Source organism: Pan paniscus, chromosome 20 (assembly GCF_029289425.2).
Source record: "Pan paniscus chromosome 20, NHGRI_mPanPan1-v2.0_pri, whole genome shotgun sequence".
Classification (NCBI taxonomy): Eukaryota; Metazoa; Chordata; class Mammalia; order Primates; family Hominidae; genus Pan; species Pan paniscus.
This window is the reverse complement of record NC_073269.2, coordinates 7,025,746-7,042,746: the sequence shown is the minus strand read 5'-3', so window position 1 is coordinate 7,042,746 and position 17,001 is coordinate 7,025,746. Positions and strand designations below refer to the sequence as shown.

At 55.2% G+C, this 17,001-nt stretch overlaps 1 protein-coding gene across 2 annotated transcripts in view; it reads left to right on the top strand.

Annotated features, from left to right (window-relative positions):
* GNG7 (G protein subunit gamma 7) overlaps positions 1–17,001 on the top strand; it is a 198,204-nt gene that overhangs the window by 52,889 nt on the left and 128,314 nt on the right. For both annotated transcript variants that reach the window (XM_063600752.1, XM_008972591.6), the window contains exon 2: positions 4,915–4,971. The gene's annotated coding sequence lies outside the window, so the exon portion shown is untranslated. The remainder of the gene's footprint in view (positions 1–4,914; positions 4,972–17,001) is intronic.

The following is a 17,001-nucleotide window of genomic DNA, read 5'->3' as shown; positions in this document are numbered from 1 at the left end:
GATCTGGAGAAGTGCCTCCAGGACACAGTGGGGAGGGCTGGGAGGCGGTGGCAGCCCTTCGTACACGAGTTCCCCTGACCACCACCACTGTCCATGGCCTCTGTGTCCCAAGGGGGACTGATCTCTCCCTGCTGACATTCGGCACCTGCTACCTGGAGTGTTTCTTGCCTGTGTCTGAGACTTGCCTGCCTGCTGGGTGGAAGGGCCAGCTGCCCATAGGTGCCCAGGGCCCTGAGCTGGGTTTAAAGCCGGGCTATTGGCGCCTTGAAATCCATACTAATTTATGAACAGGAGGTCCCAGCGGTTCGTGTTGCCCCAGCTCGGCAGTTTCTGAGAGGACCTAACCCCTGCGGAGAGGTCTCTCCTCCTTGTCTCCACTGCTGGCCGCCCGGGTCGATTGTGATTTGTCCACACAGGGAACATGAAAACGCAGCCTTTCTGTCAGGCTGAGTGAGCCGCTGAAGGTCGCTAGGGGACAGCCTGGCGCCAGCTGGTGCGGCTCAAGGCCCGAGGACAGAGCGGCTGGGATGCGGCTTCACCCACGCTGTGCTCGCCTCTGACCCAAGCTGCTCTGAGGCCGAGTGCAGACCGAGGGGCATCCGCGGGGATCGCCTCACTGCCAAGTCCAAGGTCTTGAGGACAGCCAGGGGCTGGGGTTAAAGGGCTGGGGACGGGGAGGTTTGCAGTGAAGGCAGAGAGTGAGAACTCATCTTAAAAATGATTCCTAGGGCTGGGAATCATTGTTGCCTGTAATCCCAACAACTTCGGGAGGCCAAGGCTGGCGGATCACCTGAGGTCAGGAGTTCAAGACCAGCCTGGCCAACATGAGGAAACCCCGTCTCTACTAAAAATACAAAAAAAGCTAGCCAGGCATGGTGGTGGGTGCCTGAAATCCCAATTACTCTCGAGGCTGAGGCAGGAGAATCGCTTGAACTCGGGAGGTGGAGGTTGCCGTGAGCCGAGATCGTGCCCCACTGCACTCCAGCCTGGGGGATAGAACGAGACTGTCTCAAAAAAAAAAAAAAAAAAAAAAAAAGATTCCTATGACATGAATATTCAAAGCAGCAGATTCACAATTGCCAACAAGTAGGAACGAGCCGATTGTCCATCCGCCGGTGAATGGATTTAAAAAACACATCCTTCCATACTCAGGAGGAGTAAGACTCAGCCATGGAAAGGAGCAAGTCTTTGACACAGGTCACAGCGTGGATGCACCTTGAGGACGTCACACCCAGTGAGAGACACCAGACACAAAAGGCCACACAGTGTGTGACCCCATTTCTATGAAATGTCCAGGACAGGCCCATCCACAGAGACAGGGAGGGATTGCGTGGGGCCGGGGCTGGGGATCGGGGGCTGATGGCGAGGGGGCTTCTTTGTAGGGTGATGAGAATGTTCTGGAACTACATAAAGGTGATGGTTGGCCAGTTTTGCAAATATACTGAAAACAATGAATTATACACTTCAAGTGGGCGAGTTGTATGGTACAGGCATTAGTTCACAATAAGGCTGTTTAAAAATAATGATTCCTGGCTGGGCGCGGTGGCTCACACCTGTAATCCCAGCACTTTGGGAGGCTGAGGCGGGTGGATCATGAGGTCAGGGGTTCAAGACCAGCCTGACCAACATGGTGAAACCCCGTCTCTACTAAAAATACAAAAATTAGCCGGGGGTGGTGGTAGGTGCCTGTAATCCCAGCTACTCAGGAGGCTGAGGCAGGAGAATTGCTTGAACCCGGGAGGTGGAGCTTGCAGTGAGCTGAGATCGCACTCCAGCCTGGGTGACAGAGCAAGGCTCCGTCTCAAAAAATAATAATAATATTAATAATAATGATTCCTAGGGGTGAGTGTCTACACTGAATGTATCCGCCTCTCTCAGTTTGCTGGTTTTGATAAGATGTGCCCTAGTTGTGTATGGTGTCGCTGGCAGGGTAGTGAGTTTAAGGGCGCACCAGACCACTTCAAATTCATTCAGTAATTTAAGGTTGTCCAGGTGAAATGGCTATGCCTGTAATCCCAGCGCTTTCAGAGGACAAGGTGGTGAGAGGATCACTTGAGCCCAGGAGTTCAAGACCAGGCTGGATAACATAGCAAAGACCCTGTCTCTATTTTTAAAAAATTAAAAATTAGCCCACAAATTAAGCACATTCCTTCCCCCTTCCCAGAACATAAAAACTACAACAGTGATGCCCACCTGCAGGCCCAGCTCCTCAGGAGGCTGAGGAAGGAGGATCGCTTGAGCCCAGGAGGTGGAGGCTGCAGTGAGCTCTGATTACAGCATTGCACTCCAGCCCGGGCAACAGAGTGAGGCCCTGTCTCAAAAAAAAAAAAAAAACAAAACATGATTCAAAGTTGAAGGATTATGTTCATAGCTGCCCTGCAAGGTGGAGGGCCTCCTGCAGCCCTGTGGGCATGCCGCTCCAGCCCTTTCATCACTCATCCCTGCTGCCCTGAGCTGCTGCTGTCCTGAGTGGCAGGCCCTGGTGTAGCAGATCCTGCAAGATTCCAGCTGCTGCCAGAGCCCAAGGGTGCCAGGACATTCCTGTGGCAAGGGCACCACCTGCAGGTGACAGTGGGGATTTCAGCTCCCTATCCCTACCTTTTATTGATGGTAAATTACCCTGAGCTCGTAGAACGGAAACCAGCATTTTAAAAAGTCTGCATTTTTTTAAATGAACTTTTAATTTTAGATTTTCAGAAGAGTTGCAAAGACATCCAGAGATTTCCTGTCTACCTCTCACCAGTTTTCCCTTATGTTAGCATCTTATGAAGTCACCATGCATTTGGGGTTGGTCTGTTTTTGAGACAGTGCCGTGCTCTGTTGCCCAGGCTGGAGTGCAGTGGCACAATCGCAGATCACTGCAGCCTCCACCTCCTGGGCTCAAGCGATCCTCCTGCCTCGGCCTCCCAAGTAGCTGGGACTACAGGTTTGCACCACCATGCCCAGCTAATTTTTACATTGTTTTTATAGAGATGGCAGATGGGGTCTTGCTATGTTGCCCAGGCTGGACCATATACTTGTGACCGCCAAGAAGTCCATGTGGGTACATTTCTATAAGCTAAATTTCACTCTTTATCCCAGTTTCACGGTTTTTTTCTTCTAATGTCCTTTTTCTGTTTTAGGATCCTATCCTGGATCCCAAGTGGCTTTTTTTTTTTTTTTTTTTGAGACAGGGTCTCGTTCTGTCACCCAGGCTAGAGTGCAGTGGCATGATCTCAGCTCACTGCAACCTCCGCCTCCCGGGTTCAAACGATTCTCCTGCCTCAGCCTCCCAAGTAGCTGGAATTACGGGCGCCCACCACCACGCCTGGCTAATTTTTGTATTTTTAGTAGAGACAGGATTTCAACATGTTGACCCGGCTGGTCTCGAACTCCTGACCTCAGGTGATCCGCCCACCTCGGCCCCCCAAAGTGATGGGATTACAGGTGTAAGCCACCTCGCCTGGCCCCATGTGGCATTTATTTTTATTTTTTCTCAGACAGGATTGCACTCTGTTGCCTAGGCTGGAGTGCAGTGGTGCAATCCTAGCTCACGGCAACCTTGATCTCCCGGAATCAAGCGATCCTCCCATCTCAGCCTCTCGAGTAGCTGGGGTCACAGGCGGGCACCACTACACCCTCCTAATTTTTAAATTTTTTTTGTCAAGATGGGGTCATTTTGTAGAGATGGGGCGACTCGCTGGGAGGACCCTGGACTCCGCACGAGGCCTTCTTGTGGCTGTGGTTTGTCCCAGCAAGAGGACATGGAGCACAGAGCAGAGTTTGGGAAGGGAAAGGCTCGTAGGGTGGGTCGGGGAGGCCAGGCCCGGCTTCCAGGCCCAGCTTCCAGGCCCTCTCCCCATGTGTCACGCGGGACACGCCACATCCCCAGCAGCGAGCTGGGACAACAGCCCAAAGTACTGTCACCAGCGAGGCTCCCAGAGACCCAGCACCCACGTTCCTATGGGGGCTGGTTCTGCGGCCCCTGCTGCCTGACCCATGCCAGGATTCCAGGCTCCAGAGGGAGGCAAGGATTTCATATAAACCACGGTGTTTGCGGGAACAGCTTTGGCCCTGGAGCTTGTCCTGTCAGTGATGGTGGTGGGGTCCCCCCGAGTCCCCCGAGGTGGAGAGTTCCTGGTCGCAGCCTCAGGCATGTGGTGCCAGCCTGGTTCTGCTCAGAGACTGCCCGTACCAGCTGAGCTGGGGCTGAGGGACTTCCCAGGATGCAGGACTTTCAGGCTAACTCTGGAGAAGTCCTGGGCAGACCTGGGTACATTGGGTGCCTTCTGGGCACTGTGGGACTAACTCAGCCCCTTCTCCTTCCTCCCAGGGAGATCGTGAGGCTCCAAAGATGTACAGAGATGTTTTTGATAAACTGTGAAGAGCCGTAGAAACATCAATCCTTGCACTCAGTTCAGTTTTCAAACACGTGGAAAATGTATTAGGAATAACGTCATAAATCTCTAATAACAAATATTTTCAGTGAATTGTCTTCTGCTTTTTTCCTTTTCTATTTTTTTTTTTTTTTGAAGCAGAGTCTTGCTCTGTTGCCCAGGCTGGAGGGCAGTGGCTCGATCTCAGCTCACTGTACCCTCTGCCTCCCGGGTTCAAGGGATTCTCCTGCCTCAGCCTCCTAAGTAGCTGGGACTACAGGCACCCGCCACCACGTTGGCTAATTTTTGTATTTTTAGTAGAGACGGGATTTTGCCATGTTGGCCAGGCTGGTCTCGAACTTCTGACCTCATGATCCGCCTGCCTTGGCCTCCCAAAGTGCTGGGATTACAGGCCTGAGCCACCGTGCCTGGTTGCCAAAATGATTTCTGCCCTTGTCCAATCGCAAGCGCGAGGCCGTTCTCCAATGCTGACCCCATCAACACATGCATGGTGCCTCCAGCCAAGCCACGCCAAACTAACTCTATGTGTTTTTTCCAGGGAGTGGAGCTTGGTTTCGGGATCTCGGTGCTGCAGACGGCGAGACCTCCTGCACAGGTCGGTGCTGTAATGCATTTCTTTGTTATGATTTGAGGCTCAGTTGGCTGTTTTGCACCCTGGATGTAAGACGTGGGGTTGCCGTCAAGGCGGGCGTCTTGGCCTTGACCTGGGTCTGTCGGCTGTTTTGTATCCACCAAGTATGGGTAATGGGGAGCAGGTGTGGGTAACAGCTGCTAGCTCCTGGCAGAGTTTCCTGCCCACAAGGCAGGGAACGTGGCACTCACTGGTTCTGCTGGTGCCAGAGCCCCTAGATGGGGTCAGGGTGGGAAGCCCACAGCGGTGCTGCATGCCTTTCCGGTGTCTTCGTGCCATGGTAGGGAGTTTTAAGGAGCCTTCACCCGTATCTCCCGTGCACCTGGAGAGTGACCCGTCGCTGGCCCTTTAGCTCTCCTCTGTTGATTTACTCCTCGTTTTTCTCCCTAAAGAATCATGAGTAGCTTTTAAAATGTAGGAAGAGGAAACCATTTAAAAATAAGTAGAAAGGAAGGCAGAAATGTCCATAAAAGGCAAAGCTGTAGGGACAGAAAGGGACTCGTGGTGGTTGGAGGCTGGGGACGTGAATGTGCGCCGGAGACTTGCCAGGGACGTGGAAATGGACCCGATGGTCGGGTGGGGGTGACCGCAACCTGGTGAACTTACTTAAAAATCTTAAAACAAAATTTTTTTTTAAGAGTTAGGGTTTTGACCAGGCATGGTGGCTCATGCCTGTAATCCCAGCACTTTGGGAGGCCGAGATGGGTGGATCACCTGAGGTCAGGAGTTCCAGACCAGCCTGACCAACATGGTGAAACCCCATCTCTACTAAAAATAGGAAAATCAGCCAGGCGTGGTGGCAGGTGCCTAGAGTCCAAGCTACTCGGGAGGCTGAGGTGCGAGAATCACTTGAGCCTGGGAGATGGTGGTTGCAGTGAGCCAAGATCATGCCACTGCGCTCCAGCCTGGGTGACAGAGCGAAACTCCTTCTAAAAAAAAAAAAGAGAGAGAGAAAAGAAAGAAAGAAAGAAAAACAGAAAAGAGTTAGGGTTTGCTTTGTTGCCCAGGCTGGTCTTGAACTCCCTGGCTCAAGTGATCTTCCTGCTTTGACTTCCCAAAGTGCCAGGATTACAGGTGCGTACCATTGCACCCGGCCCTGAAGTATCTTTGAGCAGTACACGTCACTTGAATTTTATGGCATGTAATGTGTACCTTAAAAATGCATATTTTAGCTAAGCCCAGTATAAATCATTTTGGTCTCATCCTTAGTAGACAATGGTCATGAGAGGTAATTCAGAAACAGATGTACTCAAAAGTCAAGAATATGTTCAAATTTAGCAATAAGGCAAAGACTCCAAATGTCCATCAGTGGGTGAATGGATCAGCAGAACATCCTCCATCCACACCATGGAGTGTTACTCAGCCATAAAAAGGAATGAAGCTTTGACACAGGCCACAGTGTGGATGTACCTTGAGGATGTCACGCTCAGTAAGAGATGCCAGACACAAAAGGCCACACAGCATGTGATCCCCTTTCTACAAAAGGTTCAGGACGGGCTGATCCACAGAGGCAGGGAGGGGATGCGTGGGTGCCGAGACTGGGAGGGGCATGGGAAGTGATGGTTGATGGGTTTCTTCTTCTTGGCATAATTAGAATGTTCTGGAATTAGTGGTGATGGTTGCAGGACTCTGAATGTACTAAATGCCATTGAATTGTGCGTTTTCTTTTTATTTTATGATTTTTTTCTTCTTTTTGGTGCCGCAGATAATACTCAGAAAGAATTATGCATTTTAAATGGGTGCACTGTATGTCATATGAATTACATCTCAATAACATGATGCATGTATAGACAGAGCATTTTATATATATATATATAGATATATATAAATAAAGTGTAGGCCGGGTGCGGTGGCTCACACCTGTAATCCCAGCACTTTGGGAGGCCAAGGCAGGTGGATCACCTGAGGTCAGGAGTTTGAGACTAGCCTGGCCAACATGGCGAAACCCCGTTTCTACTAAAAATACAAAAATTAGCCAGGTGTGGTGTTAGGCACCTGTAATCCCAGCTACTTGGGGGGCTGAGGTGGGAGGATTGCTTGAACGCGGAAGACGGAGGTTGCAGTCAGCTGAGATTGCGCCACTGCACTCCAGCCTGGGCGACAGAGCGAGACTCCATCTCAGAAATAATAAAATAAAATAAAATAAAGTGTAGATGCAAAAAGTGTAGATATAAAATATATGTATAATATTTATTTATGAAGCCAAACATAAAAATGTAAAAGACTTCATATTGTACAATTCCACTTACAGGAAAATTCTAGAAAAGGTGACAGATCAGAGGTGGCCTGGAGGCTGGGGGGTTGGGATCGGGGCAGCTCTGGGAGTCGATGACAGCGTCCCATTGAGATTATGCTGATGGTTGCATAGCTGTAGAAATGAATGGCAACCCTTAGAACCATGTGCGCTTGAAGATTAGCATGCCCAGTGTGCATCGCAGGGTGTGTAACTGCACCCCAGTGAAGCTGTGACACCAACAGAAAAGCTCAGCCCGAAAAAGGAGGCGCAGGGCTGGAAGGTGTGCAGAGCCCGGAGAGGTCTCGGACTTTGCATTTCCAGTGGACGTGGTTCAGGGCCGGAAGGTGTGCAGAGCCCGGAGAGGCTCAGACTTTGCATTTCCGGTGCCGACGGAGCCGGGCCGGAAGGTGTGCAGAGTCCGGAGAGGTCTCGGACTTTGCATTTCCGGTGCACATGGTGCAGGGCGGGAAGGTGTGCAGAGCCCGGAGAGGGCTCAGACTTAGCATTTCCGGTGCCAATGGCGTGAGGCGGAAAGGTGTGCAGAGCCCGGAGAGGGCTCAGACTTTGCATTTCCGGTGCCAATGGCGCGAGGCGGAAAGGTGTGCAGAGCCCGGAGAGGGCTCAGACTTTGCATTTCCGGTGCACATGGTCAGGGCGGGAAGGTGTGTAGAGCCCGGAGAGGGAGCAGACTTTGCATTTCGGGTGCCGACCGCAGGGCCAGAAGGTGCGCAGAGCCCGGAGAGGGCTCAGACTATGCATTCCCGGTGCTTCCTGGGGCTGCCACAGGTTTGGTGTTGGGCTTCTTCAAACATTCAGTTCTGGCCGGGCGCCATGGCTCACGCCTGTAATCCCAGCACTTTGAGAGGCCAAGGCAGGAGGATGGCTTGAGCCCAGGAGTTTGAGATCAGCCTGGTCAACAGAGCGATATCCTAATCTCTACAGAAAATTAGACAGGTATGGTGACACGCACCTGTAGTCCCTGCTAGTGGGGGGCTGAAGTGGGGAGGATCGTTTGAGCCTGAGAGTTTGAGACCAGCCCAGGCAACATGGTGAAACCCCATCTCTACAAAAAATACAGAAATTAGCCAGGCGTGGTGGTGCACACCTGAAATCCCAGCTACTTAAGAGGCTGAGGTGGGAGGATCGCTTGAGCCCCGGAGGTCGAGGCTGCAGTGGGCTATGATTGCACCACTGCACTCCAACCTGGGCAACAGAGCCAGACCCTGTCTAAAAACCAGAAACAAATAACCCCATTCATTTCGACAGGGAAACGCTAGCAGCTGCGGAGCTAATAGTGTTTGCAAGCTAGGATACGGCAATTCTCAGCAAGAAACATTGCGATTTCTGATCTCCCGTGGGCCCCTTTGGAAAGACTGCCTGTGATGGGGTCATCGTTCCCCATGACCTGTCCCAGAAACACGTGTCCCATGGTGGGGTTCTGTGAGAACAGCTCCCTGGCAGGCAGGCTGTGGGCTGGTGGGGCTGCCCACTAAGTCCCCAGGGCCTGGATTGGAGCTGCTAGATCCTCTTTGGGCACTGGTGGATGTAGGCACCTCCTGCCCCAGACGTAACAAGTGACCACTGATGTAGAACGGCTTCTCCCACACAGTTATTATCTGACAGCGCTGAAGCTCAGAAGTCTAACATAGGGCCGGGCGCGGTGGCTCACTCCTGTAATCCCAGCACTTCAGGAGGTCGAGGTGGGCGGATCACCTGAGGTCAGGAGTTTGAGACCATCCTGGCTAACATGGTGAAACCCCATCTCTACTAAAAATACAAAAAAACACAGCCAGGTGTGGTGGTGTGCATCTGTAGTCCCAGCCACTCAGGAGGCTGAGGCAGGAAAATCGCTTGAGCCCGGGAGGCGGAGGTTGCAGAGCCAAGATCACGCCACTGCACTCCAGCCTGGGCGACAGAGTGAGACTCCATCTCAAAAAAAGAAAAAATTAAAAAAAAAAGAAGTCTAACATAGGCCTCACTGGGCTAAAATCATGGAAAATCAAGGTGTGGGCAGGCCAGTCCCTCCTTGGGGCTCCAGGGGAAAATCTGGTTCCCGCATTTCCCAGCGTCTAGAGGCACCCACATCCCTTGGCTCGGGGCCCCCTCCTCCCCCTTCACAGCCACAGTGAAGCGTCTTCCAGTCTCTGTTTGACTCTCACCCTCCTGCGTCTTCTCCTGAGGACCCTATGAGGACATTGGGGCCCCCAGATCACCCCGGATGCTATCTGATCCTTAACTTATCCCATCTGTGGTCCCTTTTGACATGGAGCTCACCTGTCCACGGCTTCTGGGGTTAGGATGGGGCTGTCGCTGGGAGCCTGCTGTTCCTTCTGCTGACATGGGGAATGGGCTGGAGGGGTGAGCAGAGCCGACTTCCTCCCTTGCCTGGTCACTCACCCGCCTGTGACCTCAAGGAGAGAGGAAGAGGCTCCCCGTGGGGATCTGCCAGGCACAACTCTGGCCATCGCAGGGCTGAGTTCTCGAGGCTAAGAACCACTGAGGGTCAGCTGCGGGACCCGAGTCCCTTCTTCTTGTACCACCTCTGGGGACCATCTGCCAGCTTCTGGAGTGCCTCCCCTTCATTTCATAGACTTAAGTTTCTCAAGCTGGTCATTTTAGGGATGGCAGTTTGGCCTGAAGCCCTTTGATCCCTGATTGACGTCAGAACTTGGTGAGAGCCTGGGTGTGGTGGCTCACGCCTGTCATCCCAGCACTTTGGGAGGCCAAGGCAGGAGGATGGCTTGAGCCCAGGAGTGTGAGACTAGCCTGGGCAACATAGCAAGACCCCATCTCTACAAAAAAAATTAAACAATTAGCCGGGTGTTACAGTGTGTACCTGTGGTCCCAGCTACACTGGAGGCCAAGGCAGGAGGATCACTTGAGCCTAGGAGATCAAGTGGGGCAGTGAAGCCGAGATCACACCACTGCACTCCAGCCTGGGCAACAGGGCAAGACCCTGTCTCCAAAAAAAGCAAAAGCTAAAAAGGTAAAATGGAGAAAAGTACAAAGAAGGCCAAGCCCCTAAGTTCCCCAGCCCAGCACCGATGGGCCTCAGCATCTTGCCAAGCCTGTGCTGGGATTTTCGTGAATTACATTCACCTGTAGATTTCAGACGAGGAGGGCTCTGTTCTCTCATTCCTCACTCCCATCACTGGGCGTCTTTCCTTGTCGAGAAACCTCGACATCCACCCTCATTCTTGACGCTCGTTAAGGCACTCCGTGTGATGGGGGTGGTGACTTATCACTTTAAAAATGATTTTATAATGTGTTGAACTGGTCCCCCTAGCTGGGCTTTTGGAATGTCTCTCTTTTTCTTTATGTCTTTCTTTCTCTCTTCCTCTCTCTCTCCTTCCTTCCTCTCTCTTTCTTTCCTTCTCCCTCTCTCTTTCTCTCGCCTTCTTCCCTCTCCCCCTTCTCTCTCCTTCCTTCCTATCTCTATCTCCCTCCCTCTGCCGCTTCCTTCCCTCCCTCCTCCCTCCCTCCTCCCCTCCCTCCTTCCTTCCTCACTCCCTCCTTCCCTCCCCTCCCTGCCTCCTTCCTTCCTCCCTTTCTCCTTCCTTCCTCCCTTTCTCCTTCCTTCCTTCCCTCCCTCCCTCCTCCCTCCTTCCTTCCTTCCCTCCTTCCTTCCTCCCTCCCTCCTTCCCTCTCTCCCTCCCTCCTTCCTTCCTTTCTCCCTCCCCTCCCCTTCCTTCCTTCCTCCCCTCCCCTTCCTTCCTTCCTTCCCTCCCTCCTTCCCTCCCTCCCTTACCCTCTCCTTCCCTCCCTTCTTCCCCCTTCCCCCCTTCTTCCTCTCCTCTCCCTCCCTCCTTCCTTCCCTCCCTCACCCTCTCCTTCCTTCCCTTACCCTCTCCTTCCCTCCCTTCTTTCCCTTCCCCCCTCCTTCCTCTCCCTCCCTCCCTCCTTCCTTCCTTCCCTCCCTTCTTCCCCTTCCCCCCTCCTTCCTCCCCCTCCCTCCCTCCTTCCTTCCTTCCCTCCCTTACTCCCTCCTTCTCTCCCTTCCCTCCCTTCTTCTCTCCCTTCCCTCCCTTCCCTCCCCTCCTCCCCACTCCCTGCCTCCCTCCCTTACTCCCTCCTTCTCTCCCTTCCCTCCCTCCTCCCCTCCCTCTTTCCTTCCTCACTCCCTCCTTCCCTCCCTCCCTGCCTCCTTCCTTCCTCCCTTTCTCCTTCCTTCCTTCCCTCCCTCCCCCGTCCTTCCTTCCCTCCTTCCTTTCTTCCTTCACTCCCTCCTTCCTTCCTCCCTCCCTCCTTCCCTCTCTCCCTCCCTCCTTCCTTCCTTTCTCCCTCCCCTCCCCTTCCTTCCTTCCTCCCCTCCCCTTCCTTCCTTCCTTCCCTCCCTCCTTCCCTCCCTCCCTTACCCTCTCCTTCCCTCCCTTCTTCCCCCTTCCCCCCTTCTTCCTCTCCTCTCCCTCCCTCCTTCCTTCCCTCCCTCACCCTCTCCTTCCTTCCCTTACCCTCTCCTTCCCTCCCTTCTTTCCCTTCCCCCCTCCTTCCTCTCCCTCCCTCCCTCCTTCCTTCCTTCCCTCCCTTCTTCCCCTTCCCCCCTCCTTCCTCCCCCTCCCTCCCTCCTTCCTTCCTTCCCTCCCTTACTCCCTCCTTCTCTCCCTTCCCTCCCTTCCCTCCCCTCCTCCCCACTCCCTGCCTCCCTCCCTTACTCCCTCCTTCTCTCCCTTCCCTCCCTCCTCCCCTCCCTCTTTCCTTCCTCACTCCCTCCTTCCCTCCCTCCCTGCCTCCTTCCTTCCTCCCTTTCTCCTTCCTTCCTTCCCTCCCTCCCCCGTCCTTCCTTCCCTCCTTCCTTTCTTCCTTCCCTCCCTCCTTCCTTCCTCACTCCCTCCTTCCCTCCTTCCCTCCCTCCCTGCCTCCTTCCTCCCTTTCTCCTTCCTTCCTTCCCTCCCTCCTCCCCTCCCTCCCTCCTTCCCTCCCTCCTTCCTTCCCTCCCTCCTCCCTCCCTCCTCCCCTCCCTCCTTCCTTCCCTCCCTCCTTCCCTCCCTCCCTCCTCCCCTCCCTCTTTCCTTCCTCACTCCCTCCTTCCTTCCCTCCCTCCCTCCTCCCTCCTTCCTTCCCTCCTTCCTTCCTCCCTCCTTCCCTCTCTCCCTCCCTCCTTCCTTCCTTTCTTCCTTCCCTCCCTTCCTCCCTCCCCCTCCTTCCCTCCCTTCCTCCCTCCCCCCTTCCCTCCCTCCCTGCCTCCTTCCTTCCTCCCTTTCTCCTTCCTTCCTTCCCTCCCTCCCTCCTCCCTTCCCTCCTTCCTTCCTCCCTCCCTCCTTCCCTCTCTCCCTCCCTCCTTCCTTTCTTCCTTCCCTCCCTTCCTCCCTCCCCCTCCTTCCTTCCCTCCCTCTCTTCTTTCTTCCTTCCCTCCCTCCCCCCTCCTTCCTTCCCTCCTTCCTCTCTCCCTCCTTCCTTTCTTCCCTCTCTCCCTCCTTCCTTTCTCCCTCCCTCCTTCCCTCTCTCCCTCCCTCCTTCCCTCTCTCCCTCCCTCCTTCCTTTCTCCCTCCCCTTCCTTCCTTCCTTCCCTCCCTCCCTCCCTCCCTCCCTTACCCTCTCCTTCCCTCCCTTCTTCCCCCTTCCCCCCTCCTTCCTCTCCTCTCCCTCCCTCCTTCCTTCCCTCCCTCCCTTACCCTCTCCTTCCCTCCCTTACCCTCTCCTTCCCTCCCTTCTTCCCCCTTCCCCCCTCCTTCCTCCCCCTCCCTCCCTCCTTCCTTCCCTCCCTTACTCCCTCCTTCTCTCCCTTCCCTCCCTTCCCCCCCTCCTCCCCACTCCCTGCCTCCCTCCCTCTCTCCTTCCTTCCTGAATCCCTCCCCTTGGATGGTTGAGGTTTAAGTTAAATTCCTGCCAGTGGATGTGCTGCTGAGCTCTGTGCCTGTGATCTACATTTGACATCCAGCCACAAAAACCTCCAGAAACCCCATTCCTTCCTGGAGCGCTCGTTCCCCACCCTCCCAGCCGCAGCTGTGAAATCTTTGCCAAGCTGGCAAGTAGGGGCGCTCATCTTTGTTTTGTTTGGGTGTCCTTGGTGGCCGGTGAATCCGACCGTTCTCTGGGCATCCTTCTGTGGGCTGCCAGGCTGGGGTCTTTGCTGACCTTTCTGTTTCGGCGTCTCAGGCGCATTGATTTGTTTGAACAGTTTATAAACGTTTGTTTGAACTCTGCAAATATTTTCCTGAGCGTGTCTTTTGACTTTGCTTACGGTGGGTTTTGCCAAAGAGGAATTTTTTTTTTTTTTTGACAGAGTCTCACTCTGTTGCCCAGGCTGGAGTGCAGTGGCACGATCTTGGTTCACTGCCACCTCCTCTTTCCGGGTTCAAGCGATTCTCCTGCCTCAGCCTCCCAAGCTGGGATTACAGGTGTGCACCACCATGCCCGGCTAATTTTTGTATTTTTAGTAGAGATGGGGTTTCACCATGTTGGCCAGGCTGGTGTCGAACCCCTGACCTCAAGTGATCCTCCTGCCTCAGCCTCCCAAAATGCTGGGATACAGGTGTGAGCCACCGCGCCTGGCCAGGATTTTAAATGTTTGTTATACATGAGCATCTCCTTTGTTTTTTTTAATGGATTTCTTCCAGATTTTAAGATTATAAAAAATATCACCTGTATTGTGTTCCGATTGCATGTTTTACACTTAAATTCTGAACTACTTGAAATTTAACTATGCTAGTGGGGCTCACGGAGGAAGCAGGGGTGATTCTGACCCAACCCTCACCTCCCCTCCCCTCCCCAGGGGATGCTGGGAGATGTCTAGGGATGTCTCTGGTTGTCACGACTGGGGGGTGCTCCTGGCATGAGTGGTTGGAGGTCAGGGACACTGCTCAACACGGCCCCATCCAAGAGAATCATCCAGCCCCAATGTCTACAGCCCAGGAGGAAGAGACTCTTTCTCCCTTCCCTTCCCCTTCCCCCTCCCCTTCCCCACCCCTTCCCCCTCCCCTTCCCCACCCCTTCCCCTCCCCTTCCCCTTCCCCTACCCTTCCCCTTCCCCTCCCCTTCCCCTCCCCTCCTCCTTCCCCTCCCCTCCCGTTCCCCTCCCCTCCCGTTCCCCTCCCCTCCCCCTTCCCCTCCCCTCCCGTTCCCCTCCCCTCCCCCTTCCCCTCCCCTCCCCCTTCCCCTCCCCTCCCCCTCCCCTCCCGTTCCCCTCCCCTCCCCCTTCCCCTCCCCTTCCCCTCCCCTTCCCCTCCCCTCCCCCTCCCCTCCCGTTCCCCTCCCCTCCCCCTTCCCCTCCCCTTCCCCTCCCCTTCCCCTCCCCCCTCCCCTCCCCCTCCTCTTCCCCTCCTCTTCCCCTCCCCCTCCCCTCCCCTCCCCTTCCCCTCCCCTCCCCCTTCCCCTCCCCTTCCCCTTCCCTTCCCCTCCCCTTCCCCTCCCCTTCCCCTTCTCCTCCCCTTTTCTTTTCTTTTCTCTTTCTGACAGTCTCGCTCTGTCACCCAGGCTGGAGTGCAGTGGCACGATCTCACCTCACTGCAACCTCTGCCTCCCAGGTTCAAGTAATTCTCTGCCTCAGCCTCCCGAGTAGCTGGGATTACAGGTGCATGCCACCACGCCCGGCTAACTTTTGTATATTTAGTAGAGACAGGGTTTCACCATGTTAGCCAGGCTGGTCTTGAACTCCTGACCTCGTGATCCACCTGCCTCGGCCTCCCAAAGTGCTGGGGTGACAGGCGTGAGCCACCGCACCCGGCCCATTCATTATTTAAAACTGACTTCAGTCCCTGCTCACACTAGACACCAGAATAAACTCCCGATGGGGCAGACGGTGTAAACCAGGGGGACCCCCAGCTCCTGGGATTCACCTCCTCTCTCTCTCCCAACTCAGGGTGTGGATTTCAATGTGTGCAGCCTCCTGGGACCTCAGCAGGGCAGAGGATCATGGGACACGGAGTCTCTTGGGGGTCCGTGGAATCCCCTAACCCGGGGGGGTCTCAACCAGGGGTGATTCTGCCTCCAGGGGACATCTGTAATTGTCATGATGGAGGGATGCTCCTGGCATGGAGTGGATGGAGGCCAGGGACGCTGCTCAGCACCCTATGGTGCCCAGGACGGCCCCACCCCAGAGAATCATCAGGCTCTGATGTCCACACACCCAAGGGGAGGCCCCAGTAGAGGGGACGGAATTAGTGGTGAGCAGGTGTGGTGCCGGCTGACCTTGAAGGGGTTCTCTGTTACAAAGGATGGCGTGGGATGCGGGCTTTTCCTGATCTTTTAATAATGTTGCTAGTCATTCATTGAGCACCTCCTGTTTGCTGGGCGCTGGGCTGGGCGAGTGCGGCTTTGGCTCCTGCGGGCACAGGGTGGGAAGCTTGGAAACTCACCTCCCTACAAGGACGGACGGGGACGAGAGCGAGGCTGTGAGGGGTGCAGGCGCCTGCGGGGGTTCTCTGACCTCTGGGTGGCAGCCTCTCCAGGAGAGCAGGTGCGCCGCCAAGTGAGGGCCGTGGCTGCCTGTCCTGATGACAAAACCAGCACCGTGATCCCCTGCTCCTATCCTTCTGCAGGCCCCAGGGCAAAACAACAACGACAACAGCAAAGACGGCCCGGGCTCGCGGGGAGCCTGTTCCTGGGGCCTCTGACGCTCGATTTGCAGAGGGCTGTTGTTACCGCTGGCGGCCACCAGGGGGCAGAGGAGGCCCACGGAGTTTCCTGGACCCGGGCCTGGAGCCGGCAGGGGGCTGGAGATGCGGGGGGTGCAGGTAGGGACGGGGGTGCAGCGGGTGTGCAGGTGGGTGCAGGTGAGGACAAGTGGAGTTGGAGGTGCAGGTGGGGACAGAGGTGCAGGTGGGGACGGAGGTGCAGGTGGGCGCAGGTGGGCACAAGTGGGGACGGAGGTGCAGATGGGCGCAGGTGTGCGTAGGTGGGTTCAGGTGGGTGCAGGTGGGGACGGAGGTGCAGATGGGCGCAGGTGTGCGTAGGTGGGTTCAGGTGGGTGCAGGTGGGGATGGAGGTGCAGGCAGTGCATACTGACTGTATCCCAGATGTCTTCAGTCACCCCCGAGCCCCTCTTTAAGCTCTGTCACTACCCCCACTGCAGTTTGCTTGATACCTTCCTGGTTCAACACTGACAGCCCTAAGTCCCAGGCAAACCCAGATGGTTGGCCCCTGCCCTAGGGGCCCCTGTGCGCACACTCAGAGCCTCTCTGCCCAAAACCAGAGGCGGTCCCTGGGTGTTGTGCATGGCAGGAGGCGGGAGGCACTGGCTCTGCTCCCCAGGAGTGGCCTTAAGGCAGTCAGGGAATGCACTTCACACTCGGGCACAGAGGTGTCTCCAGAGCAGAGCTCGGACCAGAGAATGGAAGGCATAAAGCATCCCTGGAGGGCTGGGTGGCCCTGGGAGAGTGCAGGTCATCCTGCCATGGGAATCAGACCCTGGCTTGTCCCCACCATCAGGCCCTGGGGTGCCTGTCATCCCCCCTCCCAGATGTCATGCTCCTCAGGGTGAGAACTGGCTGTGGACCTGGGGCTGCCACTCCCCAGCTCAGAGAGGGGTCATTGTCCTGGGGGGCAGAGGGCCTGGATCCTTGCCTGTGAGTTAGAGACTCGTGCGCCCCTGAGTGAAGGCAGTAGAGAGCTGGTTCAGTTTGGCCAGAGGAGAATTCCATCCACCCCCTGAGTGGGAGGGAGAGAGGAGGTGAATCCCAGGAGCTGGAGTTACCCTGATTTATGCTGTCTGCCCCTTTGGGAGTTTATTCTGGTGTCCGGTGTGAGCAGAGAGCAGACTCTGTTTTTTTCCAAATAACACAGGGTCTCTCTCCCCCTGGCTCCTGTAGACATTGGGGCCA